The sequence below is a fragment of the Lagopus leucura genome, unplaced genomic scaffold, assembly GCF_019238085.1.
Source record: "Lagopus leucura isolate 7727_CA_CO unplaced genomic scaffold, USGS_WTPT01 Super-Scaffold_100009, whole genome shotgun sequence".
Taxonomy (NCBI): domain Eukaryota; kingdom Metazoa; phylum Chordata; class Aves; order Galliformes; family Phasianidae; genus Lagopus; species Lagopus leucura.
The window spans coordinates 8,884,518-8,898,458 of NW_024962266.1; positions in this window are offsets into that span (position 1 = coordinate 8,884,518).

Sequence of the window (13,941 nt, forward strand, 5' to 3'; positions counted from 1 at the left end):
ACTGCACAATCAGTTCTATCGTTAGCAGAAGGGATTTCTCAAATCTGTATTGATTTTTCCTTGTGAATCTGTATTAGCCTAATCCTCATATACAAGCACTATGAATCCACAAGAATTGATTTTTTTCCCCTTCGTTCACAAAAATCTCATGGCTGAAATTTGTGAGACAAGACTAATGACAGACACAAGTATTTTCCAAGCACATGCATGTAAAAGAACAGAAGCTGTAGGGGAGCTTTCTGCTGCAGACCCTGATTTGAATATATTGACACATCTTCCAGGCAAATCATGTTTGTTTTACATTATTTTAAAGGAACTCAGAATATAATCTATTGTAAATGTGTAGCAAACATTAGACATGGAATGCTACAAAAACAAAAAACAAACAAAAAAAAAAAAAACAACCAGAAATCAAGGAAAAAATCAAAATATTAATGGAGCACATTCATCTGTTACAAGTACAGTGATGTAACATTTGACAGAGTAGCCCAATCCAGAAACTCTCTCCACGCTCTCAGACTCCTTGTTGCTCCTAGTTGTTGGCCACGTACCAGATTTAAATGCAATATATTATTGAATCAAATGTGTTTCTGACAAAATGAACAGAGCTGAGGAAAAAAAAAATTAAAAAAATGTTATGATCATGAGTCTACCTTGTTCAGCTCTCAGACATAAAATCTAAGATTTCTTGCTGCAAGACTACCTGCAAACCCAGAGGCAGTTTTGGTAAGAGAGGCCAATGTTCAAAGCTCTGGGCTGAGGTCTGAGATACCCTCACTACACTCTGTATTTGCCAGAAGTCCCTAGCTTCTGCCCAGCCTTCCTGTGGCTCAAAGCCCATGGCACGACTCAGAGCACACTGCGTTATAGGGATACCCTTTCTCATCACTTCGACTTGACCTGGGCTGTGGGCTCATGTTCCTGTAGCATGGAGGCTCCCTCTTCCTGCTCAGCGCACTTCTGCTACGTGCTATCCCTACAGCATTACCCCCATGTCAGCACCCACATGCCCCAGACAAATCAGCAAAATGACTTGCTCATAGAATATGTGGTCACAGACCACTACTAAGAGAAACAAACCAAATTCAATCTCTCAGGCTTGAGGTTCATAAGGAATACAGGCAAGCTCAAAATGGCAGCAAGAACTGCCCTTTCACGGAAATGGTGCCACAAAGAATTAAAATGCTGACTTTGTACCACACCTGGAATTACAAAGGACTAGCTTAAAGATCAGCTTGTTTTTAACTTGAAAAAAACTACTTGGGATCCTATATGATCAACTTACAATTTAAAAACCTACCTTGGTATATGTGCACTCCTTTTCTTTTTTCCTCTTTTTTGTTTTGTTTTGATTTGCTTTGGTTTTGCTTTTAATAAACAAAAGCTGACCTGTAACTACGGAGAACCCAGCACATCTGTCAGAGGCTGACAAAGAAGGGAAGTTAGATGCTGGGACAGCAATGCATTTTACAGTTCCTTTAGGAATCTAACTCCAAGAGCCAGCATGTGTTATTAAAAACAAACTGCTTGCGGTAAAAATCTATTTCTGGGGATTGTTTACTGAAATGAAATGTTTATTCACTAAGGCAGTATTTAAAGCTCCGCAGATAAGTGCAAACAGTTCCTGAAAAGATACAAGATGTAATCAAATGCAAAAGGGAAACGGTGACAATATTAGCTTTGCTCCAACTCATTTACAGTAATTGCACATTTCATGTATGCAAATGAAAGGGAATTCCCAACTACAGGCTGCTTGCACAGTGATAGAAGGCTTGCTGTGTTTGCTGCAGTACAATTTTCAAAATTTCCAACTTCTTCACAGAAGCTCACAATTATTTTGGGGATTATTGCATAGCTGAAGCTGTACAAAGCGAGGCATGACAGAGAAAAACAGGCATTCCAGCAAAATGATTATTGGCATAGATCCACCCCATATCAGCTTAAAATACCCTACGCTGTTCTGTTGGCAGGATCGCATGTTTACAAGCACTGGATTAGAGGAGTAACCACACCTCCAGACTAATTTAAAACAATTTCTGTTAAACAGAAACAGTAGGCCCTGACTTCTTTCACTTGGAAGGGGAGTGAGGGGAGGGAGGGTGGAAAGTTGCCCAGGACACTGGGGTAGATGTTGCTATTATAGCTCTCAGCTCATTGGAGTAATGCGTGATTAAGGTCAAAGTATCCATTTAAAACTGAGTTGACCTCAACAAAATTAATTAATTCAAATAACAAAGCTTTATTTTTAAATGTTGATAAAGCATTTAAAAATAGACTGCGTTGTTATGGAGAAGCATCTTAGAACACAAACCGCTTTCAAAATACTCACAGCAAATCCTGCACATTATAATTTGTCACAGGATTCTTTTTTCCCCTAACTAGGGACACTCCAGCGGCAACAAAGTACTTTCAGGATGGCTGCAAACCCTTTTCCAGGATGAATACATTTTTATGTAACGTGTTAGTTTATTGCTCCACTGCAACTTTTCTTAGAAGTTCTCTTTCGAATGCATTTATACAGTATAGCAGTAAGGAGGAACCATCTAAAAAAAATAGTAAGGAAAAATTCTTGGGTTTTATCGCCTCAGAACGAACACTGAGTCCAAACAAATGCTCACCGGCATCCAGTTTTGTATCCTGTATACCATTTTTGTATACCATTTGGCACATAGCTACAGATTTCCAGCTCTCTCACCAAGTACAGCCCAACCAGTCCTTCATGTCCATATTCTTATTATAAGAACTTTTAAAATGTTTACCAACTTATTCCCTTCTTTGAAAGGCTATAGTAAAATATTCCCTTTGTGTGGTTAGGATTTGGTTTGTTTTGTATTTAAATAATCCGTGTTGACCACTGCCCTAACTAAGACCTTATGCATCAGAAGGAAAAATGCTGAGGATGTTTGTCAGCCGTACTGTCAAGAAAGTGAAAAGCTGATACATGAGAAAAGAAAGATTATCACATTAGACACAGAAGAAAGATTAACCTACGAGAGCAGCAGAAGCAGAAAGATGAGCAAAAAGTGGGGGACTGGCTGTCTCCAGGGGACTGGTAATGGGTTAGACTGCCTTTCTCCTCTAGATCACTGGCTCACATCCAGCCCACATCAGTAGTGACTGAATGTCATTACCACCTGACGGATTTTTGGTGACCTCTGCAAAAATGAATTGATGGTTTCAGTTCAGCTGAATAAATGTTCACATCAAAACAGGTACACCACTGTCTCAGCAGGCGGGGAGCAAACAGACAAGAAAATGTACCTCTATCCCCACGAACCAGTTTAATACATGAGAAAGGCCACGTACTAGAAATGTCACTGATTTTTTTTTAATACTTTGATAACTAGAAGATTGTGCACCCTTTTTGAAGCCTTAGTATTCAGCATCCCTCGATGATCTCCATTCCTCTTTCCTGGATTCTAGCTGCCTGTAACCAAATCAGGGCAGCAGAATGAGACATGTGGAATTTCAAACTGTGTTCTGTACCATTGCTAAAGCTCTTCCCATACTAAAACAAAGTAAGACACTAGTTTTAAATGTGCCCCAAAGAGCTCAGTTTAGAAGCTTTGTCATATTAACTTGGCTGAATTAAGTGTGCACTCCCTCTGGTCCAACTTTTAGGATGTACTCGTCGTCTCTTAACTGATAACCAAAGAACAGCTGAAATCCCCTGGCTGCCTCAAGTAGGGGCCTAGTCATTTCCTTCTTGCCAAGGAAGCAGGTGCTGAAAGAAACTGCAAAGAGCACTTGCTCTGACCTGAGCATGCAACAGCAAGAGCTCCAGATAAAGTTCAACATGCTGTCATTCTCTCTCTAGCCCCTACAAAACAGAGAGTCAAGAGCAAATATTTCTGAGCTACTAGAAAGAAAAGCCACCATTACTCATCATAAGAGAGCAAAAGGCTTGACATTTCATTTTCTTGTAGCTTATTCAAATGTTAATAGGAATTCTTGCAGTCTCAGTGATCCCATTTCTTTGCTTTACTCCTTTTTATCCAAGGTGAATAAACCCATGCATTTTCCTACCTCATGACTTCTTCAGAAACACAAGTTTCTTCATAAAGACAATGGAAAAAGTTGTGTACGCTGGCTGAAGGAACTTAAAATATGTTAGCAAATAATATTCTGTTTTGATGTTCATCATTCAATTCTGCTCTCCTAAACAACAATTTGTATATTTTAATATGAATCGGAACATGAATACAAATAGAAATATGAGTAACTTATTTGCTTTTTTACAACATTTAGCAACTGGCCGCATAGAACTAAAGCACCTTATTCAAGCATTGGCAAAGGTAATTCAATACTTTTACATCTGCCTGCCTGCCATTCCTCATTGCAAACAGCATTTCACAGTGATTTGTCTGCTCCAGAAAAATTACACCTATGAATAGCTCTGAGTTGTTTCAGTAAGCAGTCAGAACACATTACAACAAACAGACTTAAAAAATAAAATAAAATTTCCTGATATTTTCAAGTAAGATGGAGACGAAAGAGAGCCTGGAAACAGCCTCTCCACTGAATAAATTGATCAGATACAACTGAGAGGTTTGACAACAGCGAGGAGAAAAAAAGGATCCTGTGTTTCTCTAAGAGAAATATTGTGTGAGTAGATCTGTATCACAACAGACATACATATGCTCACTGCAAAATCTCGATGAAAAATCCAGATTTCACTATTCCTTCAAAAGCTTCTTTCAATTCACTATCCCTTCAAAAGCTTCATTCTAAATTTTATCAACATTTTTCTTTCAAATCTGTAATTAGTTATTTGCTTTTTGCCCCCTAAGTTTCAAGCATCAGAAACTTCCTAGACATTGCAGTCTGCTTCTTTAAATGAAAAGAGAAAGAAGTACATCCCTGTTTTAACTTGTCTAGACAAATACTCTCATATGAGGGAAGTGCTGTCCTAAGAACTTTTCTTAATACCACAGAACCAAATAGAAGATACCAACACAGAAAAAATCTTAATCTGTCTGTACACTTCAGTGCTCTTTGTTTAGTTTGTAGTAAAGAGAAAATCACTAGCACATGTCCTCACTGTGGCAAATTAAAGCTCAACTTTGTCACCCTTACTAAAACCAAAGAGCAATTATTCCTGCAAATAAGTACAATGGTACTATTCATTCAAGTAAATACTGTTCCCTGCAAGCATTGCAGAATCAAGACCTGCAAGAAAAGCAGAACTTTTTAAATTGCATGTTTGGTCTCCATTTTCAAAGAGAAAATGAAGATCAGTCAATCAACCTGAGGGATACAGTGATTATTTGAAATCTGAATACATATACACAGATTCTTTTAACTGCATTTTTAAAGAACTTCCCACTAGCAAAAGAACATATTTGAACCTTATATCTGATTTCCTTATTTGAAGCCTAAGCACCTGATAAATGTGTAAAGTGATATACCTCCAATGTGTAAAGTGATACACCTCCAGACACAGCAAAACAAGCAATTACTCATGGGGACTATAAGCAGCTAAGTAGCCTTTCGCAATTGTCTTGTCATACCTTATGCTCTCCTCAGCTCCTTTGTTCTGCTAGCCACAAAGCTTTATTAAAGTAGAGTTCAGTCATTTGTTAGCTGCAATTCCAACAAACTGAGCCAAATGAACCATGTTCAGCCATCTGGAACCCCTTCCTCCAGAGCTCACTCCCTTTGGGCTGCAGAATCAGTCTATTACCCTGGCATGACATGATCCAGAAACTTGCTACTGCTACAGGACCTCAATTACAATTCCCAGAACGGGTATTGCTGTCAGGGATTCTGCAGGGCAACAGACATTGTGTTTGTACCTCATAGTACTGCAAAGCTATTAAAGCCTCTGTACTTGGAATTCATGAACAACATTACCAGGGCTAAGGACCAGAGAAGTCTGTTCTGCCTCAGCTGGACTTAAAGTCGACCAAGGGCACAGAGACGATCAGCAGCTCCACAGTCAGATGGAGGCAGGGCAGACAGGCAGTCCTACCCTCTGCCCTACAGCCACTTACTGCAGCAAAGCCACTTGGTGCTTGGCTGGGGTGAGTAGAGGGAGGCATAAAGGGCAACTCTGTGCAAACCCTCCCAGTAGCATGGGGAGAAGGACAGACCAGTTAGAAAAGGAAGAAAAGAAAAAAAAAGAAATGCTGGTAACCTGCGCTCTGCTTTTCTCCAAACAATACAAGGGACATTAAGTGCTGGCAAGTCATTATCTCCTAACCACCCCTGACACTTGATTCAGAGGAAGATGTGCAGCCCTCCTGCCTGTTCTACTTGTCAGCTAGCCAGCCAGGGCACGCACAAGTTCACACAGCAACAGGAGAAGGATTTTCCCACACTGACAACCCAACCTCCTGGAAAGAGGCCATTGGTTGCACTGCTCCTTCCTCTGCCTAAGAGTCATTTCTTCATCAATATGCAGGTCAGGCAACATAAGGAGCTTAAGATGCCATGGCCAGGTAGCATGGATGAAATAACAGGACTTAACCTAAATATATCTGAATGCAGTTTATTCTATTTTTTTTTTTTTTTCTATTTAGCAAATAGTGAAATCATAGCAAGCAAGAAAAATAAGGCATCAAGCTTGCAATATTTTCTCAAACACAGCTAAGAGAGTGGTCCTTTCAAACATGCCCAGAAAAATCCTGAAGTAGCTTATTTTTTCCTTTCCATATCGATGTCCTTTAAACAGCCAAAGCTAATCATATATAAAACCATATTGAACTCAGAACTCCCTCGATCTTGCTGTCAAGCATCAGTAAGAATGTATATGAGCTCAGCAACTAGAATTTTAGTTTGCGTTAGGCACCAAGTTAATGGCCTGATTATAAAGCCCTTATTAATTATCTCAGGAGATATGTAAGGACATTTTCCTCTGATGTGCCAACACAAACTGTATGTTAGCAAAGTGTGTGCTAATAATTTGATTGATAAAAATAAGGGCTTTTTTTCCCTTCCACTGAAGCTAGTTTCATCGTTGGTGTTCGAGGGGAGTGGTCACCCTTGTCACTTCAAAACTATCACTACACAGAAGCTCTGGCCTCACTAAACACTTAAAAGCATTCCTTAATGTAAAACGAGCAACACTGTCAGCAGCAAGTTTAACACAGAATGCAGAAACCAAAGCTCCAAGTTCCACACACTTTCCTATCCCCTGGGGCTGCCTCTTTATTGAGCAAAGCACAGCTGCTGCACCAAGGAAGCCCACCTCCCAGAAGCTTCTCTGTGCCACAGTGCAAGCTCTGACAATCATCTGGTGAGTAGGGAGGGGTGGGGGAGCAAGTGAGCAGGTTCTATGCATCTCCACTAACAAGATGAGCTGAACTGAGGAGTTTAAAACTTGAAACATTTGACCTTTTTCACAATGTTTGGTAATTTTTCTTCTATAACTGTGTTTTATTTGCACCTCTGCGAATAACAGAGATTATATATAGAATTAAAATCCAAAAGAAGGTAAAAGCTCAGAGCATATGGGAAACTCACTGTTCTATTCAGCCCACGAAGGCATGCTTATAATAAAAAAAAAAAAAAAACAAAAAACAGTCCACATCTCATGAATAAGGCTACTAAGATCCTAGAGGAGACAGTGCTGATCATCTTTCAGAAGTCAAGTTATACAATATCTACTGCTTTCCCTGGCACAAAACCAGTCATCTCATCACAAAAGCTACCTGGATAGTCAAGGCACAATTTGACTTTGGCGAATTCAGTGTTGGTTGTTCCCAGCTGATGGCTTGCTCTCCCTGGAAGCAACTTTGGGATGATTTGCTCCATAGCTTTCAGAGGTGCAAAGGTGAAGCCAACCAGCTGCTGAGTTCCCCAGATTCTCCTTCTTGTGCTTCCTGAAGGTGAGCATGGTGGTTATTTTTCAGGTCATCAGAATTACATTCCACTCAAATTATTTACAAAAAACATTAAACGGAAATAACACAGCTGTGTATTTTTCATAATTCCCTTTCATAACATTACAGAATGCAATTCTTCCTTCACCTAAAATTTCTTGTGTGGCCTTAGGTATTTCTATGGGTAGGAGGGTTTTCCCACATTGATTAAAAAAAAAAAATATATTAACACGGATATTTTGAAAACAAAGTGTTATTTCTTGAGCCATTCTACTCCTTTATTCAGTGTACATGCTACAGGTCTGTATCAAGTGACTAGAGATTACAAAAAAATATCCAAGGGGAAAAAAAACACCCATCAAAAACTTTATTCACAACTACAATACTATAAAATACTTCAAATAAAGTATTTATGGAGAAATCTCACCTGTTTTTTTCTCTTACTAGGTAAATGATATGTCAACTCCAAATCCTTATTTTCTTTTGAAACTAATAAGCAAGCATGAATTAAAAGCTATCCTGTGTTCCACTCTTGCAGAATAATAGCATTGGAGTGGCTTTTTTTTTTTTTTTTTGGAGTGAGATCCAACCATGATGAACATTTAAACAGATAACTGATATTTTCCTATCTTTTAAATCCTGCTTAACATCACACTGAGCATGCTTTCTAAAGCAGATCATAAATCCAATTTTAATTGCTGTCAATTCTTAGTGTATTATGCTAAGTTGCAAGATACTTCATACTTTGAACACGATCTCAATTAAATAAAATTCATTCTAAAATAAAAAAACAAAGGTTGGAAACAATCTAAGTGTATCGAGCAGGCTCCAAACGCTGATAACTATTTTTCAACTTAAAAATGAAACTTTTTTTTGAACCATTCTTGTGATTATTTTTTTTAATATTTTTGAAGGCAAAAGAAAATTTGAACCAAGGAACTCCTCACCATTACATTTAATTTCTCATTCAGTATCTAGTGAAGAATGTCACTACCCCTGCATATGTATAAATGGTAAGAGCACTACACACATACTGATAGAGGATTTTCGTAAAATAAATGCTTGCTCAGCAGAGTTTTAGAAGAGAAAGCTTGTGCTTCTGCCCTATTCCAGAGGAGCCTGACTGACAATGTTTTCTGAGTATTAGCAAAGATAGGTAAAGGATCTAGGCAGATAACAGCTTGCCCTTTTTTGGGACCACTAGAGCAGCAGGAGTTTGTGCAACCAAAGCCTGTAGGACAGAGCAGCTGACAAAGTGAAGAGCTGGCTCCCGTCCAAAAGTCCTAAAATAGGTTGTAGTGCATTCTGTAAAGGATCCGAGGAAATGGTAAAAGACAAGGTAGTCTGCAGTTTAGCCAGATCATCACTTCATTATCCAAGTGTCACGTAATAACGGATTTCAGAAGAGAAATGCCACGGTCACCTGGGAGAGGAGAATTCCATTACGTGTGAAAGAATAGCTTCTTCAGATTCTTCTTCACCAGTGATCGAAGCCTTTGATAATCTTTTGAAAACTTGCAATACAAGGATTACAGCAATAAAACTTTATCAGCATCATACCGAATCTTGGCACAAATTGCTCCTGCAGCTCCAGTCACACAAACTACCCTTGTAGTGGGACTATCTTGCAGCCAAATATTCAACAGCAGCTCAATGGTACCTTGAGACAGTGTAAAATAAGAAGTTGTTGTAATCCAGAACTTCATGCTGGAAATGATGAAAAAAACTTAAAACTTTCACATACAAGGAAATAACTGGTAAAAATCACACGGTGTGAAACTAAAGCAGTAAGTCTAACAATGTTTAGCAGAATTTCTTTTCAATATAAAGAAGGAGCATTAGTGAATTTTTGGAGAGCACTAGTTTTGAGTAAAAACCTGTCTGTGTGAAGCACTGTTTTGCTACATTCACAGGTTTTTGTTCACATAGTCTTTTTTGTATGTTAAATATTCAAATTGCAGGTGTCCAATGCTTGCATTATTGTAGTTCAGGCACATATTTAGATATTTTCTTTTTCAAACTTAGTCCTCTACCTCTGCCCTGCGTTGGAGAAATAAGAGGATTTATTGAACATGAATCTCACACTGAGAAATCCCAGGGCCAACCACTAGTCTCCGACTTGATACTGCATAAGTCCCCAAAGACCATGTACTTGAGCTGCCCTTCTACAGCATACCCTACCTCCACAAAGTGCTGTGAAAATAAATGCATGAATGATTGATAGGTGCTCACATTATGAGGTTAAAGGCCATACGAGGCAGAGAGAATTCTAACATATTCAAAGAGACGATTACAGCGTGTTTCTCACCAGCTAGGGTAATACACACGTATCACACAGGGTCATGATTGCTATTAAAAAAAAATTAAAAAAATCAAATATAAAACAGTGACAGACAAAATATTAATGAGTTTTTTAAAAATCTTGCTTGTATACACTGTGAGACTTCAAAAAAAAAAAAAAGTCATTTTGGGTTTGCAATCCACTCAACCAAATTTCCCTTTGGAATTAGGGAGGCACAAGTCCCAGGTAAACAGAGGTGTGCCACTGAAGCAACTACTCTTGCTGCATTTGTATGTTAAAGAATTCCTCTGGCTGCTCACTGGTGGCATAAGAAAGCAATTCTGCATGAGGCTAACAGAGATGAAGCCATGCAATATCGCAGTTCTTTAATCATTCAAAAATTCATCCTGTACCTTTTTGATTTCTCCTCTGTACAACATCACTACTTGTGGGATAACGTCCTCTTGGCAAGCAACACGAGGTCTATAAACTAACTTCGCAGAGAGTGAATTGCTGTTGCTGTTTCTAGGTTAACATTGACAGGAACTAACAGAGTCTTCAAAAATATCATAAACTTTGTTTTAGAGCTGACACACAATTGCTGCACAGTGCATTACAGGAACATCCAGAGCTGTACGAGCGGATCCAGCACCGCTCAGATAGATGGGGTTTGTCATCCTCTACACCCTACCTCTGGCAGGAAGGGGGGTGGGGATCAGAAGGGGAAAAGAGAAAGGCAGAAAATGAAAGGGCAAGAAAAGCACTACTACTAGAAATGCCTTAGACTACAGTATTTCTTGTACAAATCTGACCTGTGCTATGTACAGCAATGTAACCTTGAAAAAAATATCAGTAAATAACCTAGAGTACTTTATAAGCGAACAACACAACAGCACTGCTCTGCACTGTCATCTGGGACACTCTGTTTTATTCATCATTATGGTCTCCCATCTCTCTCCCCAAGTCAATTGGGATTCGAAGCGCGGTGGGGAACAGCTCATTCATCCACAGGGGAAAGCAGCATGCTTCACATTGCTAAGGAGCTTCCGGTGATTCTCAATGCCAAAGTGTATTATCGTTTCTTTGGGAGTCTGAGAAAATGAGAGGGCACTTTTAAGCCCCTTTAACGTTTGTTTCTACTAGAAAACACAGCAGAAGAGCAATCCTGGCTGCTAACAGATCTCCCAGCACTAGCATATGCATTTTATTTGCAAGCTTAACTATGCAACAAACTTTGAAGCCTGATAGAATGGAATTACATCCACAATGAAGTGCGCTTAATCTATCACAGATTACAAATGGAAAGTTGAAAAGCAGTTGGTGGGGCCTTTGAAGGGAATCACGCGGAGGCCTCCTCCCCAGAAAAACAACACATAGGCTGAGGAATAGTGGATGGGAAAGTATTTGCTAGGAGCAAAAAAGAAAGACGTGCAGCCTTCAGGCCATAGCACTGACTTTATTCAATGGGGCAAAAAAAGAAGAAATAAACATATATCCTCAAAAAAAGAAGAAAATCTCAGTACAACACAAGTAAGTTGTATTTCAGATGATTTCACTGCAATCATAAAAGTGATATGTAGCAGTAATAGTTGCTAAAAAGGTTGTTTTCCAAAGCTATCTGGCTTGGTCAAAATGCAGAACGTTTCTATAGCACGTCCTACTCACAAAAATAATTACCAGAATAACTGAAGACAAACCATCATTGTAAAGTCTTTCCTTTTCTTCTTTGGAAGTTATTAATCAAAACCTCCAGCGAATGGCAGCGAGCCAGCGATGGATTCTGCAGAGTCTGCTCTGGCTCTGGTTAACAGGAGCAGCAGCACACAGATTCCACAGCACAACAGGAGTCGATGCCGCTGATTTAGTCTTCTGTTATCAACCGCCACTCCCTGATCTGGGTAAGGGAATATTTGGTTTTACACAATCAGACATTTGCTCAGTCACCAAAGTTTTGTGTATACAGCCTGCATGTGACACTCAAATGTTAGCGTGACTCCTGTATCTTCATTAGGAAAGCACAGCTATTTAATACCATTACTTATGTTAACTAAGTACAACTACTGCAGTCAATAATGCAGTTTCCATTTTAACAAATTCTCCTTCTACCTTCCCCCTTTTTTCGGACGTATAGAAGACACAGCATAAACAGACTCTGCAAGCACAGCGGAGACAGTGCTGCCACCTTTTGGTGCCAGACAAAAACCAATCTGGTCACATCAGAATTAGGGGCATTGAAAACCTGATCGTAAGTTGCAAGCACAACAGGGGCCACTTCTGACGCAATGTTTTTGAACCCCAATGCCTATGTTCAAATTATTAACAAACTTAAAAGAGGGGGTGGGGTTCTTTACTCTGTGTGTAAAATTAATTTACACGGCTTAAAGATTTTGAGGAAAAGGCTGTAAAGACAGGAGCTTTAATTCCAAAGGCAAAAGATTTGTAGTAAAGCAGGTTTAAATACACAAAATTCAACCATTAACTTTTTGTAAAAGCGAGAGAATGGAAATACCAGGGAAGGGAAGGAAATATGAAGAAAGGGGAAAGGCAAGGGGAAGAAGGGGAAAGGAAACAAAAAAAAAAACAAAAAAAAAACAAAAAAAAAAAAAAAAAAAAAAGGAAAGCAAAAAGGAAAAAGGAAAAGAAGCCAAAGCAGTTGCTAAAATAAAGTTTTCATTGCACAGTAAAATCGCAAGAGCTTCCAAAGCAATATGATCCCTTTTGTAACTGCGAGACACATACATTTTAATACACATATGCATATGCATGTAAGGTTAGTGCTACAAGAAATATCGCATTGCTTCACAATTTGGGAAGACTAGGGGGACCTGTTCCTTTGGCTCAAGGAAACCCACGGCTCAGCTGAGCGCTGCTGTTGACAAACCAAGCCACACTGGCCCCACTGCCACACAGAACGAGTACCTCCCTGCGCCGGGAAGTTTGCCCTATTCCTGAGATACGCTCAGCTGCCAGCAGGCACTTGATGTCTCCAGCAGGTCACTCCTCCCTTCCATGCCACGGTTACCAGGAGGGCGGGTAGGCTGCAGATGCTGTGCCCTCCTCACATGCCAGGCTGTGGCGGCTGACAGTGCTGAAGTGATCCTGAATTGCTCAAAACATTTCCCAGGCAAAGATGCTGCTACTAGGGACACGCACGCTTTCCAATCACAGAAATTAATAGTAATGGAGATTAACCTAACTCAGAGAGTAAAACAATGCTGCCTCCACCAATGAACTCAGCAACAGATCATCTCAAACCATCTGCAGATCCAAAGGATAATCCACTGACGTTGCTTTCACAGCATTACAAAGGGCAAAACATTACAAAGGGCTGTGGAACAAAGTCATAATATTGTCCAATGATTTTAATGTTTGATTCGGCCCAATACAGACCAAGCAAATTTTCCTGAAAACTTTTCTACTTTTCTTCATTTCAGCCTTCTTCAAGTACTATCTAAGGATGGTCCTAACAATGTTCCTTTTATAGTCTGTTAAAATTACTTAAAAAAAAAAAATTAAAAATCTTATCTTCTTCGTTACAAAACTCTGCTAAAAGCCCATCACAAGTGTTTCTACACGCACTGCACAAGACAGAATTTCCATACACTGCTCCCTGATTTTCTATGAATAGTTTTGTTTATGTGGCAGTGTAAAAAAAATGCTGCATTACCTACAGTGTTTAGAAAACATATTGATTTGCAGAAATTACAGGGCAATACTTCGTAAAAATCTTGTGGCTTCATCCATGAAATACACTTAATTTCTACATCTTCAAAAATAAATATTTGTCGTACAAACTGCTTCACTAACCTGAAAGGATTCCAAGGAAAAATAACAACA